General features: G+C 36.8%; 1 protein-coding gene across 2 annotated transcripts in view; it reads left to right on the top strand.

The window, feature by feature from the left end:
- Positions 1–6,227, top strand: part of RAB32 (RAB32, member RAS oncogene family) — a 45,520-nt gene extending 39,293 nt beyond the window's left edge. The window contains exon 4 of one of the 2 annotated variants that reach the window (XM_012452768.3): positions 6,134–6,227. The gene's annotated coding sequence lies outside the window, so the exon portion shown is untranslated. The remainder of the gene's footprint in view (positions 1–6,133) is intronic. The other variant, XM_012452775.3, reaches the window with a different exon arrangement.
- Positions 6,228–18,739: the final 12,512 nt, after the last annotated feature.

Here is an 18,739-nt window from a genome sequence, read left to right as displayed (position 1 = left end):
GCTTTTGTAAACAGTCTGTGCTGTTGCTTGTCTTAAAGGTAGATAAGCTTGATGCCAAATAAAACCTATTTTGTCTCATGATTTGTCTATCTGAATCCAAGAACACAGTTAATAGTAGAGGTGATTTTGCAAATACAAATTTCTAATGATTGCAGAATTATTTCATGAACTAGTTAGTGTTCATAACATTAACCAATTATTTTTTGAGAGCTGCATTGAAATTTTAGTTGTTTGATTCAATTTAGTACTAAGGTCTTTAAAACAAAAGTCTCATTTGGGAATTGTCAAATCTTAAGTAAATTAAAATGAGAATGCTAATTTTGCTCCTTAAAGGATCAACAAGACAAAAATTCTAACATCTTATAAAACAATATCTGTGATAGATAATCTTCAAGCCAGACATAATAATCTAAATAATAAGAAAAAATGTTTTAGAGAAAAATTAAGTATTCATAACACATTTTTTTCATTAATTAAACTTCTCAACAAAAGACTTAGCTAGAATGCCTTGTTAACATTTCTAACAAGACACTTGGTCTAGTTTTCAGTCTATGGAAACAGAGCTTAAAGGATAATCCAAAGATTGCTATGGCATTCTACCATTTTCAGTAATTCAAGAAGATAAATTTTTAGAGTTTTCAAGCTATGAATTGTAGCAAAAAATTCCTTTTAGAAGACACTACTGAAAAATATTTTTTCCCTGACTTACATTCTGCTTTGTTAAACTTTGTAAAACTTTAAAAACATTACTGAATTAATAATAAATTTAGTAATCCTTCTGTTTCACTTACCAGCAGAGAGATTTCTGGGTCTTACCAAGAAATCAATATGGTGAAAGGACTGAAGACGTATTTAGAGAACGGAAAACTGTAAAGAAAAGTGACATGAAATTATCATTGACAATCAAACAAGTATGTTGGAGGCTATGAAAAGTTCAGCATTTTGTTAACACTTTTCATATGCAGAAAGTAATTATAGCCCTGAGTAAAATAATATGTACTGACTAGAAGCAGAAAAATGGCAAGTAAAGATTTTATCACTTCTCTTTAGTGGAAAACAAACCATATGACTTAAAAGAGATTTTAGGACTGCTGGTTCTGAACAGATGAGAGATGTTTAAGTGAAGTAGGAAAGAAGATACTATGTGTGAAAAGGGAATGTGAATGAAGACAAAAAAAGAGTCTTAATTATTAAGTAACATGATTTATGTTAATAATCAATATTTGCTTGCAGATGATACAATTAGTTGGCTGGAAACTACTGATGAGGTAACTGAGCCTGACAATGCATATATTTTTTACATGATATTTATTATAACATTATTTGATCAACTCCAGAGAAAATGCTCATTTGGATGAAAAACCGATGTTAACTGAAATGTAGATGAAAATTAAGAGACAATTTTATCTTAAAACATATTACTCATTGCTCCATTTCCAGGTTCATAGTTTAAGGATAAATTTTTTTTCAAATAATAATGTGAAATGGGAATGCAAGGAGATAGTAGCAATAAACATTTACTTAATGGCACCAATCAACATCTACTAAAATTCTACTAGAAATATTCTGGAATCATCTTCTTTGAGCAGGATGTGAAATGAACTTTCATAATATGTGAAAAATAAAGTTGGCTCATCTAGGACTATACCTGCTCTGAGACTTTAACCACTTACTTTATGAAAAAAGTTTATTTTTTATGTAATTTGCAGAGTTCAGTATTAAACTGCAAATATTACATGTAGCTTCTTTCTGTTGCTATGAGTAAGTTACTTGAATAACTTCAACGGATTCTTGAACTGAGCAGAAATTGCTTCCCACTCAGTTATAATTTTACCATGCAGAGGCTAGAAATTGGGAATAAATAATGAAAGAGGTCATTCTGGTTCACATTTAATGCTCTGTGTGGGATGCAGCTGATGATTGGAGAGGAAAACATGACCTGGTGGTAGAGAGGTGTTGCTTTATGATTTGAAAGAAATTCCGGTAGCTCTGCCTTTAATTTCACTTAAGTAAACGGGAAAAAAAATTCTGTCATGAAGGAACAAATATGGTTGATAAAGTTGTACTTTTAAGGTTGTACCCTACAGAAAGAAGTAAACAGTTACCATTAAAGAAAAGCATAGAGGCTGGGCGCAGTGGCTCACGCCTGTAATCCCAGCACTTTGGGAGGCCGAGGCGGGTGGATCACGAGGTCAAGAGATCGAGACCATCCCGGTCAACATGGTGAAACCCTGTCTCTACTAAAAATACAAAAAATTAGCTGGGCACGGTGGCGCGTGCCTGTAATCCCAGCTACTCAGGAGGTTGAGGCAGGAGAATTGCCTGAACCCAGGAGGCGGAGGTTGCGGTGAGCCGAGATCGCGCCATTGCACTCCAGTCTGTGTAACAAGAGCGAAACTTCATCTCAAAAAAAAAAAAAAGAAAAGCATAGAATGTGGATTTCTTACAATCTAATCATACATGTGGAATCATTTGTAATTTGTTATTGAGATGAACACTGAAGAAATGAAAGACACACAATATATTTTCCCCAAAGCAACTTGTATGAAATCCATAACTTTGTTTATTGATAAAAAAATTTGTTGGGTATATTAGTTAGTTCAAGATATCAAAATACTATAACCTGAATGGCCTAGACATTTATTTCTCACATTTATGGCAGCTGGAAAGTCAAAGATAAGGGTGCCAGCATTATAGGATTCTGGTGAGAGCCCTCTTCTTGGCTTGCAGATGATCATTTTCTTGTCGTGTCCTCACTCTGTCCTCACATGGAGGAGAGAGAGAGAGCACACATTCTTGTGTTTCTTCTTATAAAGGCACTAATTCCACCCTGAGGGCCCCACCCTTAAGACTTCATCTAAACCTAATTGCCTCCCAAAGACACCATCTCCAAATCCCATAACATTAGGAGTTAGGATTTCATATGAATTTTGTGGGGACACAATTAAGTCCATAGCAGTGGATTAAAAATGGCCACAATTTCTTTTAACTCCCCTTTTTGGGAAGTGACATTTATTTTCCCTCAGCTAGAATCTAATCGCCCTGTGACTGCTTAAGCAATAGATTGTAGCCAAAGTGGCAGTGTGCCAGTTCTAGGCTTAGCCTTTTAGAAGACTGACTGGCAGCCTTTGCTTCTGCCCTCTGGAAACCCTGCTGCCAAGCCATGACAGCATGTGTAGGTGTTGTGGACATGAGCCCCACAGAGAGCCCCCTGCCTTAGTCCAGTCTCAACAGACGGCCATGCGACTGAACCATCTGGGACGTTTCAGCCCAGTAGAGCCCCCAGATGCTCCCAGATGCTCACTGTGGTCCCAGGTGGCATCATAGGACTAAAACTTCCCAGGCGATTCCAGTCAACAAACAGAACTGTGAGGAATAATAAAATAATTGTTTTCAGCTATTAACTTTTCGCTGCTTTGTGATAGAGCAACAGCTAATCAAAGTGCACATCTTGCATAAAGATTATGTTAAGTTTTGTTAAAAGCTAAGTATTATAGATGACAGAATGAATAGAAAATTAGTAAATTTGAACTATAGCAACAATTGTGCCTGCAATCTAATGGTCTCAGGACTTCCTTGAGGGAGTTTTAACAATTCAATAAACTTCCTTTGGACACAATCTTCCTAAAATGAAATTTATATTTCACTGGATCCTGTACAAAAAGTATGTGAAAGATCTATAAATATCTTTGATTTAACAAATTGAAATCCTATCTCATTTTTAAACTTCAAACATGAAAACAATACTTTTACTTTTGACCTTTGGTATACATGGGAGATTGGTTAAAGGACCCCCATTATGGCAAAATCTGCACATACTCAAATTCTGCAGTGACCCTGTAACCGCATCAGGCCAAGCTACTTTAATTTTTATGTAACGAAGTTGTGAGTTGTTTTTCAGTTGCCATAGACCCAAGGTTGAGGGTCACATAACCTAAGCATGCCCATATGAACCAAGTGTGCAACCATACAGGGAACCTAAGCGCTCGAACTGACTGGGAACTGAATGAATTAATAAATGTACACCACATGGCTGAATCCAGGATCCAATCAAATTGAGCTGTGGTGTCACCCCATGACAGAATCCAATCAGAGATCATGCCTCCCTGCATTACCTAATTGTAAGATCCAATCAGACCATGCTTCATTAGCCAAGGCTTATAAAACCTGCCCCAGCCTCCAGCTCAGGGAAATAGATTTGAGCATTTTCTCCTGTCTCCTTGCTCAACTTGCAATAAAGCTTCTGTTTTCTAAAAAGTCATTACCATTGTATTAGTCTTTATGGACATTGATTGCTCGGTAACAGTCCTGTGAAGCCCACCTATATGAAAACTCATCCCTTCCTACATGCAGGTTTCACATCTCACAAATGCTGTATTTTTGATAAGCAGTTGATTGAAAACAGTCTGTGTTTAAGTAAGTAGACCTGTGTAACCCAATTCTGTGTTGTTGAAGGATCAACTATATTTAGAACTTTACCTTAGTAAAGATTGTCTATTTTTAATGAGAACAGAAGAATGCCAAGAATTTAAATATCTTGACATTGAACTTTTACATTATATACTTTTAAAAAATAGATTAAAATTAAAAAAAAAAGCAAAAAGAAAAACTCCAAAAGATAACAAGCCTAGTCTCCCTAACAAGGTTTTTTAGCTTCAATAAACTATAAATACGAGTCTCTATTTGTTGAGTTGCTTTGGGATTTGGTGCCAGAATATTTCTATCAATATTTGGTCAGAATGAGTCAGTGATACAAAATTGCATTGATTTGTCACTGTTAGCTTGTTGGATTTTATCTCAGATCTTAGGGTTTAGTTACATGAAAACATGTGCTTCTGTGGATTGATTAAACAAGTTTTTCCATAAAATTCACTGAGGACAGAGTTAAGAAACCTGTTTTCTGGGGGATGCTTTTAGAAAAAACTACTAGCTGTATTATTTTGAGCAAGTTGTCAACACACTTGCCTCAACATATGACTCAAGGAAAAAAAAGCTATTCTTGTTCTGTTTACATGGAAGGATTGTTCTTCAAAATAAAATGATCATATATGCAAGGCCTATTTATGGAGAAGGTTTTTAAAGCTAAAATAATTGTATTGTCATTCTTAATAATTTTGCTCTTATCAGTTTTGTGTTTTTTTCTGTCAATTTTGAAAATTATTTATTTATTTATTTATTTATTTATTTATTTATTTTGAGACAGAGTCTCACTCTGTCACCGAGGCTGGAGTGCAGTGGGGTGGTCTCGGCTCACTGCAACCTCCACCTCCCAGGTTCCAGTGATTCTCCTGCTTCAGCCTCCCAGGTAGCTGGGATTACAGCAATGTACCACCACGTCCAGCTAATTTTTGTATTTTTAGTAGAGACGGAGTTTTACCCTATTGGCCAGGCTGGTCTTGAACTCCTTACTTAGTGATCCGCCTGCCTCGGCCTCCCAATGTGCTGGGATTACAGGCATGAGGCACTGCACCAGGCCAAAAATTATTTTATTACACTTTTCTGAGGTCCAAAGTTGATCATTTGGTCAATTGTGGTGTCTGCTTGCTTTGTTCACAAGCCCTCCAAAGTTAACTGATATTTAGTTGGAACATAAACCATAGCAGAACTATTGGGGAAAGATGATAAAAGATAATTATACAGATGTTAAAATTAAGATCATAAGACTGACAGAAAAGATTCTTTGTGGCAGTAAGATACCAAACTATAAACAAGACCTAAGGCCATACAAGGCAAGGGTTAGATTACACACCCTTACACTTAAAGAATAAAGTGTGTTCTGGCCAGGCTCAGTGTCTCATGCTTGTAATCTCAGCACTTTGGGAGGCTGAGGAGAGTAGATCACAAGGTTAGGAGTTCGAGACCAGCATGACCAACATGATGAAACTCTGTCTCTACTGAAAATACAAAAATAAGCCAGGTGTGGTGGCAAGCACCTGTAATCCCAGCTACTCAGGGGGCTGAGGCAGGAGAATTGCTTGAATCCAGGAGGTGGAGGTTGCAGCGAGCCAAGATCACGCCACTGCACTCCAGTCTGGGTGGCAGAGCAAGACTCTGTCTCAAAAAGAAGAATAAAGTATGTTCTAACTGCAACACGGCTTTTGTTTGTTTGTTTTTCTTTTTTCTTTCTCTCTAGCAGCTAAACAAGCACTGGCCTCGAGATGAGCAACATTCAAACAATTGCAGCTCACTGACCACCAGACGCTAACTGAGCCACCTGATCCGCAAGCCATAACTACAGCTTGGACTAACAAGAGATTGATTTCAGTAACTTTCTCCTGACAAGAGGCCTCTGAGCATGGACTGGTTCTAACCAGTTTACAGAGGTTGAACTCACTGCCTTTGTGTCTTTGGCTCCACCTTTGGACATATAGGGCCTAACTGTAGTGAATTTAATTTAAATGCTAGGTGTCCGCCCCAAAGTGAACATGGGACACATGTAACACGCACGTTAGCTTACTGCATATTCATGCGTCCCTCCTCTTCATGAATATTGTTTCTCCTATAACTTGTTAAATATGTATACCTCACTAATTCATAGGGCATAAATCTCAGCCTCTCGCTTTTTTCTCTGAAGTGCCTGCTTTCTGTCTCTGCTTCAGGCTATGCTTATAAGCCTGTCAGGATGGCCACCCTGACAGCTGCAACTCTTCATAAGAAACAAAGTTCTCCTCTCCAAATGTATAGATCTTGTGATGCTTCAGTTGATACAAAAAGAAATCTATGACAGTTTCAGGCACTGAAGCCTCTTTTTTCCTAGCTCTATTTTAATCCATCCAGAACCTGTCATGTATAGATCTTAACTCCAATTTACCATTCATCAGTTCCTCATGTCCTCAGTTTTTCTCCACATTCAACTTAGATTCCATAGCTTATCCTTTTAACCATGCCCTTGCTTATATCATTTCTCTCTTGCTTCTCTTTCCGTACATATTTCCCCTGAGAAAAAGATGTTACTACATGATGCTATGGTTAATTTTATATGTCAACTCGACTGGGCTAAAGGATGTCCAGATAGCTGGTAAAAGAGTATTTCTGGATGTGTCTGTGAGGGAATTTCTAGAAGAGCTTAGCATTTGAATTGTTGGACTGACTGAGGTAGATGACTGTCCTCAATGTAGGTGGGCATCGTCCACTCCATTAAGGGCTTGAATAGATAGAACAAAAAGTCAGAGGACATTCATCTTCTCCTACCCTCAGATACTTGAGCTCCTGTTTCCCAGGACTTCAGACTCTGAGGCTTATACAGCATATCCCTGTCCACACCCCAATTCTCAGGCCTTAAGACTGACTGAATCACATCACTAGCTTTCCTGGTTCCACAGTTTACAGATGACACATTGTGGGACTTCGAAGCCTCCATAACCCCATAGAAAATTTCCATAGTATATCCCTTCTTATATATCTATATGTGTCTTTTTTTTTTTTTTTTTTTTTTTGAGATGGAGTCTCGCTCTGTTGCCAAGCACCAGGCTGGAGTGCAGTGGCGCAATCTCAGCTCACTGCAACCTCCACCTCCCAGATTCAAGCAATTCTCCTGCCTCAGCCTCCCAAGTAGCTGGGACTACAGGTGCACGCCACCATGCCCAGCTAATTTTTGTAGTTTTTAGTAGAGACAGGGTTTTATCATGTTGGCCAGGATGGTCTCGATCTCCTGACCCTGTGATCTGCCCACCTCGGCCTCCCAAAGTGCTGGGATTACAGGTGTGAGCCACTGCGCCTGGCCTATATGTGTCTTATTGATTCTGTTTCTTTGGAGAACCCTGACCAACACACAAAGTAACTATTCTTGTCTTGCTTCAGCTAATGTTTTTGTAATTTATCCATGTATGTGTTCATAATTTATTTTGTTTATTCTCCTATTTGTTGGTTGACACTTGAGTTATTTCCAATTTTTGCTATAAAGCTGCTGTGAACTGATTTGTACAAATCTTTGTATGAGCATATGTTATTAGTTTTCTTAAGTAAATACCTAAGACTGGAATTGCTAGGTCTTAGGGTAGGTGTGTGCTCAACTTTGCAAGTTATTACTAAACACTTTTTCATCACCAGTAGGATAAGAGTTGCAGTTGTTTGGCATCTTCTCCAATATTGACACTTATATTGGTTAGTCTTTGCTTCATAACAAATCTCTTTCATAAAATAACTCTGATCTGAGCCAGTTCATTGGAGCTGGATGGCCAAGAATAGCCTCACTTGTATATTTGATGGTTACCTCATTGTTAACTGAAATGATGGCCATGACTTGGCCTTGTGTGTTTCAGAAGCTAGCAGGACTCATCCTCACGCTAGCTGGGTTACAAAATTAGCAAGAAAAGGCAAGCTCTAGTACATTTTAATTTTTTATATCTCTACTTGGGTTATGTTTGCTAGTGTCTCAGCAGCCAAAGAAAGTCATGTGAATAAGAACATATTTAGGAGGTAGAGAAACAGAATCCATCTTTAATAGGAGGAAATGAAAAGTCGAATTGGGCAGGGATAAAAAAATCGCATTGCCACAGGGATAAGTATGCGAGACCTTTTGGCAGTCTTCTCTTTGACCACAAATTGCCTTTGTTATTCTACATGAAAAATATGATCACCCTCATTCCAGTTTCATAGTAATAATGGCATCAGACTCAAAGTCTAGGATATAATTATCTAAATCAGATTCAAGTGCAGATGAGATGCCAGTAAGTATAGTAATCAAGGCTTGGTCAGGGAAGCAGAGCTTCAATTAGTGTTATTAGAATAACAGATTTATTACATGAATTAGATTTTATACACAAGTGCGAGTAGCTGGAGTAAATAGGAGGGTTGTTGATCAGTGTCACTAATGAGTTTCCCTGAAATGGTGGTGCAGGTGGACAAGTAAGATCCTTCAGGAGAATCTGAGAAACCAAGTACATCCAGCGACTATAGTAGGACTAAGAAGAGGAGGTTTATGGAGAGGTCTATGGGAAGGTGTTGCCTCCGGTAGCTACCATGGCCAACCATCTGATGGTAGAACTGTGGCTGCTGTTGGTCATCGGGGCCATCAGCCCAGATAATGAGTGGGATGTGCGGCAAATGAGAACATGCTGTAACTCAATGGGCAATTTGTACCTGTCTGACACTCTCTCTGACACTGACAAACATTCAAGAGTAATGGCCACTGCTTCATTTAGGTGCTTTAAATCTTTAAAAAGTTTCTTTTTTGTCCAAATTTAAGATAGAAAAGGCAATTCTGGGAAATCTAGTTCTCAGTTTAATCAGATTTACATAGAATAACCCAGCATATTATTGCTAGTTTTTAAAAATTTCAGCATTATAGTACCTCTATAGTGTATTACATTGGGTTTTAACTTATACTACCCAAATGGCTGTGTTTATTGGTCATTCTTATATCTTATTTTGTGAATGGCCAAGTTTTGTGTTGGTGTTCATTATGTTGTTGTCTTTTTATTATGAAATTTTACAAACTCCTTAACTGTTCTAAGTACAAACCCTTTGTAATATAAATATATTGCAATTATTTTATCCAATGGAGGCTAGCCTTGTCATTTTCTTGATAATGACTATCTTTGAAAAGTAGTTTTTAAATTTAGTGAAGTTTAATTTATTAAATGCCTTATTATGATTAGTGATTTTGTATTCTAAGAAATATTTAAATGTTGTAAAATTAAAAGATATTCTTCTATATTTTTTCTAATTTCTCCTACATTTCTTCCAAATTCTTTTTAGATTAAAATTTTTTTCAGATTGACTTTCTAATGTATAAACCTACAATCCATCTTGAGGTAATTTTTGTATATTAAGTAAGGTATTGGTCAAGGTACATTTTTTTCCATGCAGATATCTGGTTCTCCTGGTAGGAAAACATATAATCTTTGTCTACATTGAAAAACATATAATCTTTGTCTACATTAAATTTCATTGATGCCTTTATTAAAATAAACTTAACTCATTTCACTATATATCTATTTCTGGACTTCTTATTTTGATGAAATTATCTATTTTTCTATTCAATACCAATAATCGAGGTGGCTTTAGAATATTTCTTAAAATAATGCGAATGTTTGAAATTTGTTCAATTTAAAAATTAAAAATATTGCAGGTCAGTGGCATTTTACATAAATATTAGTACCAGATTGTTAATTTATACCAAAAAACTCCTTCAATTTTTATTGGAAATACATTGAATCTATAGAAGTTAGGGAAAATCAACATTTTTATGATATTGATCTTTCTAACCTATGAATGTGACATATTCCATTTTTTTAGATCTTCTTCAATTTTAGCAATAAAATTTTCAGGTAGAAGTCTTATACTTCTTTTGTGAAATCTATCGCTAAGGTTTTCTTGTTTTATTTTGTTTTGCTTTGGTGTTATTGAAAATGGTACCGTTTTTATTCCCCCACCCCCACCGCAATCTGTTGTCAACATGGCAGCCAGATTCAAACAAAAATTAAATGATGTCACTCCTTATTTCATAACCAACAAATGACTTCTTCTATTACTCATCACACACATCAAAATCATCTTAATAACCTAAAAACTCCCATGTTATTCTTCCTTACCTCTTACCATTTTCCTTGTTATTTCCCTAGCAACCACACTGACCTTCTTGCCATTTCTCCTAATGCCTCCCTGCACAGAGACTTGTCATTGTCACCTCCTTTGCCTGTAAAGGTCTACCCCAAATATATACATGTCTCCTTTTATGACTGTTTTCAGGTCTCTCCACAAATGTCACCATAGCCTCTTACTTCTGACTGCTTTATATAAAATAAACCTAAGTCATCTCATCCGTACCCCATCCCACCATCCAGTTGATCTGGGTGACCTTACATTTAAGTTTGTACAGGACGTCTCAGCTTATGCCTGCTGACCTGGCATCCCGTCTCGTTTTCAGTTCCTTTTGTTCTAAAAATATGTCCCTATTTGGACAATAAATTACCTATCACCCTACCTTTATCCTGATTCATTTTTCTTCATGACATTTATCAACTAACTGTCATATTGTACATTGGCAGGGTTTTGATTTCTAGTTTCCTCTCTTTTAAAGTAATTGTAAATTCCATGTGGCAGTCTTTATTGTTAACTGCTTTATTTCCAACATTTAGAACATGACCCAGCACATAGTACTCAGTAAATAACTGTTGTAATAAATAATTAATAAGTCCACTAGTTGTATGACTTTCGGCAAGTCACTTCACCTTTTGAACTTCTGTTTTCTTTTCCTCTTCTTTGTAATGAGGTCCTAGATGAAATGAGATCGTAATTCTAAAACACAATAATTGCTTATGAAACCTTCCTCCTTTCTAGCACAAATTTCATTTAACAGTTGCTCTGTGTAGAGAGAGAATATTAGAGCAATGTTTTTAATAAGCTGGAGTAATCATCAAAAGCAATAAAAGACATTGTTCTGAAGGGTAATTTCATATAAGCAGCATGGATTGATTTAAAAATAATAATCACAGTGACTTTACTTGCCTGAAGAAATTAAGCATAAATCCTTATTAATCATTTTCTGGCTTGAATTTTTCCCCCAGGTTCTTATAAAATTAAAAATATATTTTATAGGGAGGGTTAAATGTATTTATTTAGGGAATTCAATTTACGATGATAATCCCCCAATTTCCATTTCTAGCTCAGATCTATACTCTGAACTCTAGAGTCATATATACAACTACTTCCATGAGATCTCTGCTTGGGTTACTAATAGGCATCTCAAAACTAACATGTTTAAATCTAAACTCCACATTTTCTGCCATAGCCTATGCTCTCAAAGTCTTTTTCATTTCAGTGGATGGCAATTGCATTCTTTCAGTTGCTCCGGCCAAAATCCTTGCTGTCACCTTGACTCCTCTTTTATCTCCTTTTATCTCATGCCTCATGTCCAATCTATCAGCAAATCCTAATAGCTATACCTTCAAAATACACCAAGAATCAGACCAGTCCTCACTCTCCTATACTTTTACCCTAGTGTAGCCAACATCGCATTTCTCTGAATTACTGCAATAGCATTTTAACTTGCTTTCTGTAGCTTCTTCCCTTCTCATCCTGAGCAGCCACCTATGTCTGCTTTCAACAAATCATCCAGAAAGATCATTTTAAAGCCTAAGTCTGATCATGTCACTTCTTTGCCCCAAATTCTCTAATTGTTTTCATCTGATTAAGAATAAAGGTCATGTTTAGGGCTGAGCGAGATGGCTCATGCCTGTAAAATCCAGCACTTTGGGAGGCCGAGGCGAGCAGATCACAAGGTCAGCAGATTGAGACCATCCTGGCCAACATGGTGAAACCTTGTCTCTACTAAAATACAAGAAATTAGCTGGGTGTGGTGGCACGTGCCTGTAGTCCCAGCTACTTGGAAGGCTGATGCAGAGGAATCGCTTAAATCTGGGAGTCAGAGGTTGTAGTAGCCGAGATCATACCACTGCACTCTAGTCTGACGATACAGCAAGACTCCGTCTCAAAAAAATAAAAAGTAAAGGCATAGGATCTGCCACCCTGCTGCCTCTTTAAATTCATCTTTTACTACTTTTATCCTTGCTCTGTTTGTTCTTCTCATGGAGACACAGAACACACCACGTATCCTCCTATCTCAAAATTTCACTCGCTACTCATCTTGCCTGGAATGCTCTTACCTTCACAGGCGTTGCTCTCTTACACACTTCAAGTTTCTCTTCAAATGTCCCATTATTGGAGTGGCCATTCCCATGCCCTTGATGTAATTAATAGCAATTTCCTCCTCAGTTTTTCCATTTCCTATTTTCTCTACCCCACTTCCCTTTCCTGTTTGTTACCCACTTTTGACATACTATAACAAAGTATTTATTACATGTTTATTATCTTTCTCCCTGTACTAGAATGTAAGTTCACAAGGACTAGAGTTCTGTCTGTTTTGAAGCCTTCCAGACCCTGGAATTAGACTTTGAACATAGCAGATGTTCAATAAATATGTGTTAAATCAAAGAATGGATAAGTCTGTTTATTAGATGAAATTTCATTATCCTGTGTTCTTCTTCCTCTTATAGCCTTTAACTTTAGCTCCATATTTAGACTCCTTGATAAAGCTTATCTTAAATGACAAACTTATCTTAAATGAGTTACCTTTAAATTAATGCATATTTAAAACTGTTTTTTAAACTTGGTTATGAAGCTGAAAATATACTCAAATGAAAACAGTGTAAAATACCTAATCATATTTGAAAGCATCATTCTCTGAGTGACCAACACATGCCTCGCGTCCAGAGCGATGACAAGGTTGGATGTCAATCCTTTCTAGCAGTCCCCTTTTTAGAGGATAAAGAACTGGCAATATCAGAGATCCTTTGACGCCTTTCCACTTCTTTTTCCAGGCTTCTGCCACTGCTCACTTCTTGCTTTTTTAATTCCACAAACAGCCCACCATGCGTATGTCTTTACACTACCCTCTCATTGTTCAGTTTCCCATAGCAATGCCCTACTCAAGACATTCCTCGCCAAAGTGTTTCTTAATCCTGAAAGTGCTGGTGTCTATATGCCAGCACTAATGAGGCTCTGGAACATCATCTAGTTCAGCTGACAAGTCTCTCTTTTTTTTATTTTTTGAGACAAGACCTGGCTCTGTCACTCAGACTGGAGTGCCATGGTGCAACCAGAATTAACTGCAGCCTCCACCTCTTTGGCTGAAGTGATCCTCCTGCTTCAGCTCCCAAAGTGCTGGAATTATAGGCATGAACCACCATACACAGCTTACCTGAAAATTTTCTGAGTAACGAAACTAGAACTTGGAAAGATAAAATGACTCATATAAAGCTAGTCCAGGCCTCCACTTCCCCATTCCTGTTAATCTGTCCTGTACTGTATTTCCATTCACCTTAGTTAAATAAAGGAAATAACCTAAAAGTCCAGTAAGAGGGCAATGGATAAGTACATTCATGTGATGGTTTGCTACACAGCTATTAAAAATGTTATCATGTTGAAAACAATTAAGTGACCTTAGTAAATGTTAACAACAGTAGTTAAGTGAAAAAAGTCAAATAGTATAATCTCAGTTTATAAAATAATTGTGTATATAATAGAAAGCCTCTATAAAATCAAAATATTATCAGTGATTATTTCTGGAAGTTAGGATTAGAGATTTTTTTTTTACTTGTCCTTAAACTTATATATTTCCAAAATCAACACTTGTATAATAAAAAAATCTAACTTTTCCCCTGCTCCATGCTCCTGATTAACTTTGTCTGCATTTTTAAACACTAGAATATATTTTTAAATGTTACTTTTTTGTATAAATAGCATGTGTAAGTTATGAGATTTAAGTATGTGGAAAATTGAATAAGCTTTATAAATGTAAAGAATTACTAGCAATTAAGTCAAAAGGCAGAATGACTTCTAACAACCTTCACAAGGTATATAAGATGAAGATTCTTTGGGGAGAATAGCATACCTCATGGTAATCATGAAGCTCTATATTTTCTTTTTAATTCTCATGTTTTAAAATTATACTTCAAATTAATTTTCTATCCTTTTAAAAGTTTTTGGATATCTTTGAAACGTTTATAGATCATCTCAACACAAAATTCTGTTCATCTTTTCTTTGCAACTTCAGTGTATGCCAAGCTATTTTAGAACCTTCCCATAGACTAAGTAATGGTGTCTCATAGGAGAATGACTGTGCTAAGTTTTGTGTTGTTTCATTTTTGTTTAAAATATGCATCTTGATTGTCACAATAATCAGATGAGGTAGGAAGTTTATAGCCATTTTTTAGATGAGCAAAACCAAAGTCAGAGAGCCTAAATAGCTTGCCTATTATCATACACCTTGCAAATGATGGAGCTAGGTTGAAGCCCAAGTCTAAATGCCAGTAAACTCACTGCTACAATTAGAATCTACCTGTATACTGCCTAAATAGAATCTTTTAAATTAACTTGGTGACATTTTGCATAAGTGAGAAAACGGGGAAGTTTATCCAGTGTTCTTTCATCTGCTCTTGTTCTTGTGCTGAAGCCCTCAAAACATCACCTTTCACTATCTAGAATTTCTTGCTGCAGCAAGTCACCCAGGGCTGCTTCATGATCCAGATCTGAAATGTCACTCCCACTCTTTCACCAAGTATCTGTCTTGTGCTTAAGCCCACGTCTAATCTCAGCTAGAGAGTTATTTCCAGTCATAATGTGCTATATGACTCCTTCAATGTCCTTCCTCAGGATTGACAGCTATCCTATAGAATTCACTGTGTCATTTTGTAAATATCAGTCCTAGTTTCTTGTAGTTCCATAACCCACAAGATTATGAGTTCTTCGGGGACAGAAACCAAATCTTAGTCATCTTTCTAGAAATACACAAGACATAAATTAATCTCCAGATAAACACAATTATGTTAAAGTAAAAAAAAAACTAATAGCCATAACAGATGGCACAAGCACCCAAGAAGGTAAAATTCAATATGTCTTGTAGCTAATGAAAAATAGAGCAAATGAGGGAAATATGTCCCATTAGGAGGAAAAACAAATAAACTGAACCTGACCCAGAAATGACAGAGATGTTAGTTAATAGATAAGAACAAAAAATTGGTTATTATAACTATATATCATATTTTTATAGCAGCAACAGCCATCTAGTTTCTTAGTCCTTATAATTACTATTTCCCCAAATCTCTCATAGGCCTGAGATATTGTACCTGTTGGTGCACTCTCTTCCACTATTATTTTGTTGTAATATGCCACAGGCCAAAGTTTAACAGTTGCACTGCAATCCTGCACCAGTGAGGAACTCCTTATTACCTGTTGGTCAGCTCCAAAGCTGACCCATTTTACAATGTTTGTTTTAACTGTGGATTTAATCCATTTGATTGTGATGCCCCTGGTGTAGTTTTATCATGTTTATTCCACTTGAGGTTCATTAAATTCCTTTGATCTATAGATTTACAGTTTTTATAAAATTTCATATAATTTTTTCTGCATTCACTGTGCCATCATCCCTCACCCCAGCTCTGACCGTTCAGGGACTCCAACTAATCTGTATTAGACGATTTGATTTTTGCAGTATCCAAATGCTCTATTCATTTGTTCAACAGTCTTTTTTCTTTGTCTTTCATGCTGGACAATTTCTACTGATGGGTCTTCAAATTGGCTAATCTGGTTTTCTGCAACGTCTAATCTACTGTTAATCCCATACAGTGTATTTTCAATGTAGACACTGTACTTTGAAGTTTTAGAAGTTCCTAAAATGAACTTAGCATATTCTTTCTTCTGGCTCCTTGAACATATAGAGTTCAGTAATAAAAAATGTTTTAATGTCCTGTATAATAATTCTCTTATTTCTTTTCTGAGTTACTTTCAAATAGTTGATTTTTTTCTTTTAATGAGATGCATTTTTCTTATTCTTTTTGCAACTGTTAATTTTTACTGGATAGTAGTCATTGAGAATTTTGCCTCGTTGGTAAGTAAATAAGGTAAAATTCTTGTTTACCTGAATATTTTTGTATTCCTATAAATATTCTTAAGATTTTTTTTCTGTGATGCTGTCATTTGGAAATAGTTTGATACTTCAGGTCCTGCTTTTCAAGTCTGTTGGTTGAGATTAGTGGAGCATTTCATCTAGAGTGACTTGTTCACTCTCAAGGGCAAAACTCTTCTTAGTATTCTAGTCCATATCCTGTGAATCATTAGTTTTTTCCAATCGGGCAGGTGGTAACAGGCACCATTCCCAGCCCTGCGTAAGCTCAAAGAAGGTTGCTCCTTCTAAACTTTTTAGGTGTTTTTTTTTTATTTTTATGTTTTCCCCCACCTGACCTCAAAGAATTTCCTCACGTGAAAGAGCAGATAAGCAGTCATGAATACTGAGGGCTCCTCTCTGAAGATCTCTTCTCTGTGCACTTCTGTCCTCTCCATACTCTGCTCTGTAGAACTTCTCCTTTCTGGCACTCTTTTCTGTGAATGCTGGCTGCCTGACCTCCCTAGACCTCAGTTCCATCTCTCCCAATCAGGGACACCATCAGGCTCTGCCTGGGTTCCTCCTCTCTGCGCCACAACCTAGCAGTAAGATGGGACATTTGAAAGGCTCACCTTTTTTGGTTTCCATCTCCAGGGATCATTCTCTTTCATCGTCTAGCAGCTAAAATCTTCATATATTTTCTTTAGTTTATTAGTTATTTCATGTGAGAAGGTACATTCCCTGTCACTTTATCTTGCTTGAAAGCGGAAGTCTTCCCAAATCCCATTTTAGACTCTGCTTCCTAGGATCATCTCTATTACTAACTGTTCCAAGCTAGTTCCCAGGAAACAGACTCTGGCACACTGAGATTTGCATGTATAATGTTTATTAGTGGATATTCTCAATAACATCTGCAGGGGAAGCAGGATTGGGGAGAAGGAGAAGTTAAACTGCAATACAGTTGTAACAGAGGTCTTCATGGGTCATAAGGGAAGTTCTGGAGAGAGAACCACCTTTCAGAGTTGCCCCATCTATATCCCCTTTCGAAATCACATAAACTAGTGGGATGCAGGTAGCTCTTGTTGCAAGTATGCAACATTGGATCTGGTGAGGCGGCTTCCTCTGGCAGGCAGGGTGAGTGCCTCTGTCCAGAAGAGGGAACAGAACCATCCATCTTCTGCACGGATAATTGCAGCATTGTACAAAAGTAGGTTTGTTTGCATCGATGAAGTGCTTAGTTACAGTCAGTCATTGCTTCTTCTTGAAGCAGCTTATTAAAATGGACTTGTTTTTCAACTAATAACTTATTTCCATATCCCCCATTTTTTAAAGAATCTCTATTCAGAATTTCCTTTCACAGATTGTTAAAACTATAACTTAGAATTTTCCCAGAATAATGAGGCTTTCTAGGGCAGGGCAGCAGGTTTCACATCTGTGGGATCCAACTTCCCTTTAATAAGTGTAGAGAGTGAATATTAGTGGACACAGCTGAATGTCAGTTGTGATTTTAATACCATTTTCAATGATATGTAGTAAATATGTTTTGACTCTGTTTGAAGTAGGTGGTGTGTAGCAGAGAGTCTAGGAGCCTGCACTCTGAAACCAAAGTCTTCACCTATGCATTTTGACCCCACTCCCCCTGTGCTTTGGACTTTGGGCAAGTTCCTTTGCTTTCCTAAAGCTCATTTTCCTTCTCTATAAAATGGTGATATTGTCATACTTCATAGGGTTGTGATCATTGAAGGTGTCAGAGGCAGAATAATGTGATTATAAAGAGCATGAGTTTGAATCAAGTCTGAGCACTCACTAACTTAATTTAACCACTCTTTGCCTATTTTCCTGTTTCTAAAAGAGAGATTATAATAGCAAATTCCTAGGGTGGTTTTAAGGATTAAGTGAGTTAATACAGAAAAAGAGCTTAGAAGAGTGAAAAGCACGTAGTAAGTGCTCAACAAATGTGAGCTCTTATTATCATGGGTTTAGGGGCTTCAAAAGTTTGAATGAATTTGGTGGAAGAAGAGAAGAGTTTTTTGCTTTGAGCGACCCTCCAGTCTAGTAAAGGAGAGAACACAGGACATAAGTAATAATAAAAACAAGGCAGAATATTATAGGAATTTTAAAAGATGAACAAATAAAGCTCTGTGGAAAATAAAGGAGAAAGATGTTAATTTCCATGGAAACGTGAAAAAAACAGAACTTGAAGTGACAGTTAAATTCAACCTTACATGGATCATGTAGAATTCACACTTTCTCATCTGGCTGGTTACATTCCAAGTAATTTTATAATTGACCTAATTGCAAAGAGGTAGCTGAGTAGCACCATCTATATAATTCCTATGGCTGTGGAATCAAGTG

Source organism: Aotus nancymaae, unplaced genomic scaffold, assembly GCF_030222135.1.
Source record: "Aotus nancymaae isolate 86718 unplaced genomic scaffold, 86718_ANA_hifiasm-v0.15.2.pri h1tg000040l, whole genome shotgun sequence".
In the NCBI taxonomy this organism is placed as follows: domain Eukaryota; kingdom Metazoa; phylum Chordata; class Mammalia; order Primates; family Aotidae; genus Aotus; species Aotus nancymaae.
Note: the sequence above shows the minus strand (reverse complement) of the source record. Positions and strands in the feature narration are given on the sequence as shown.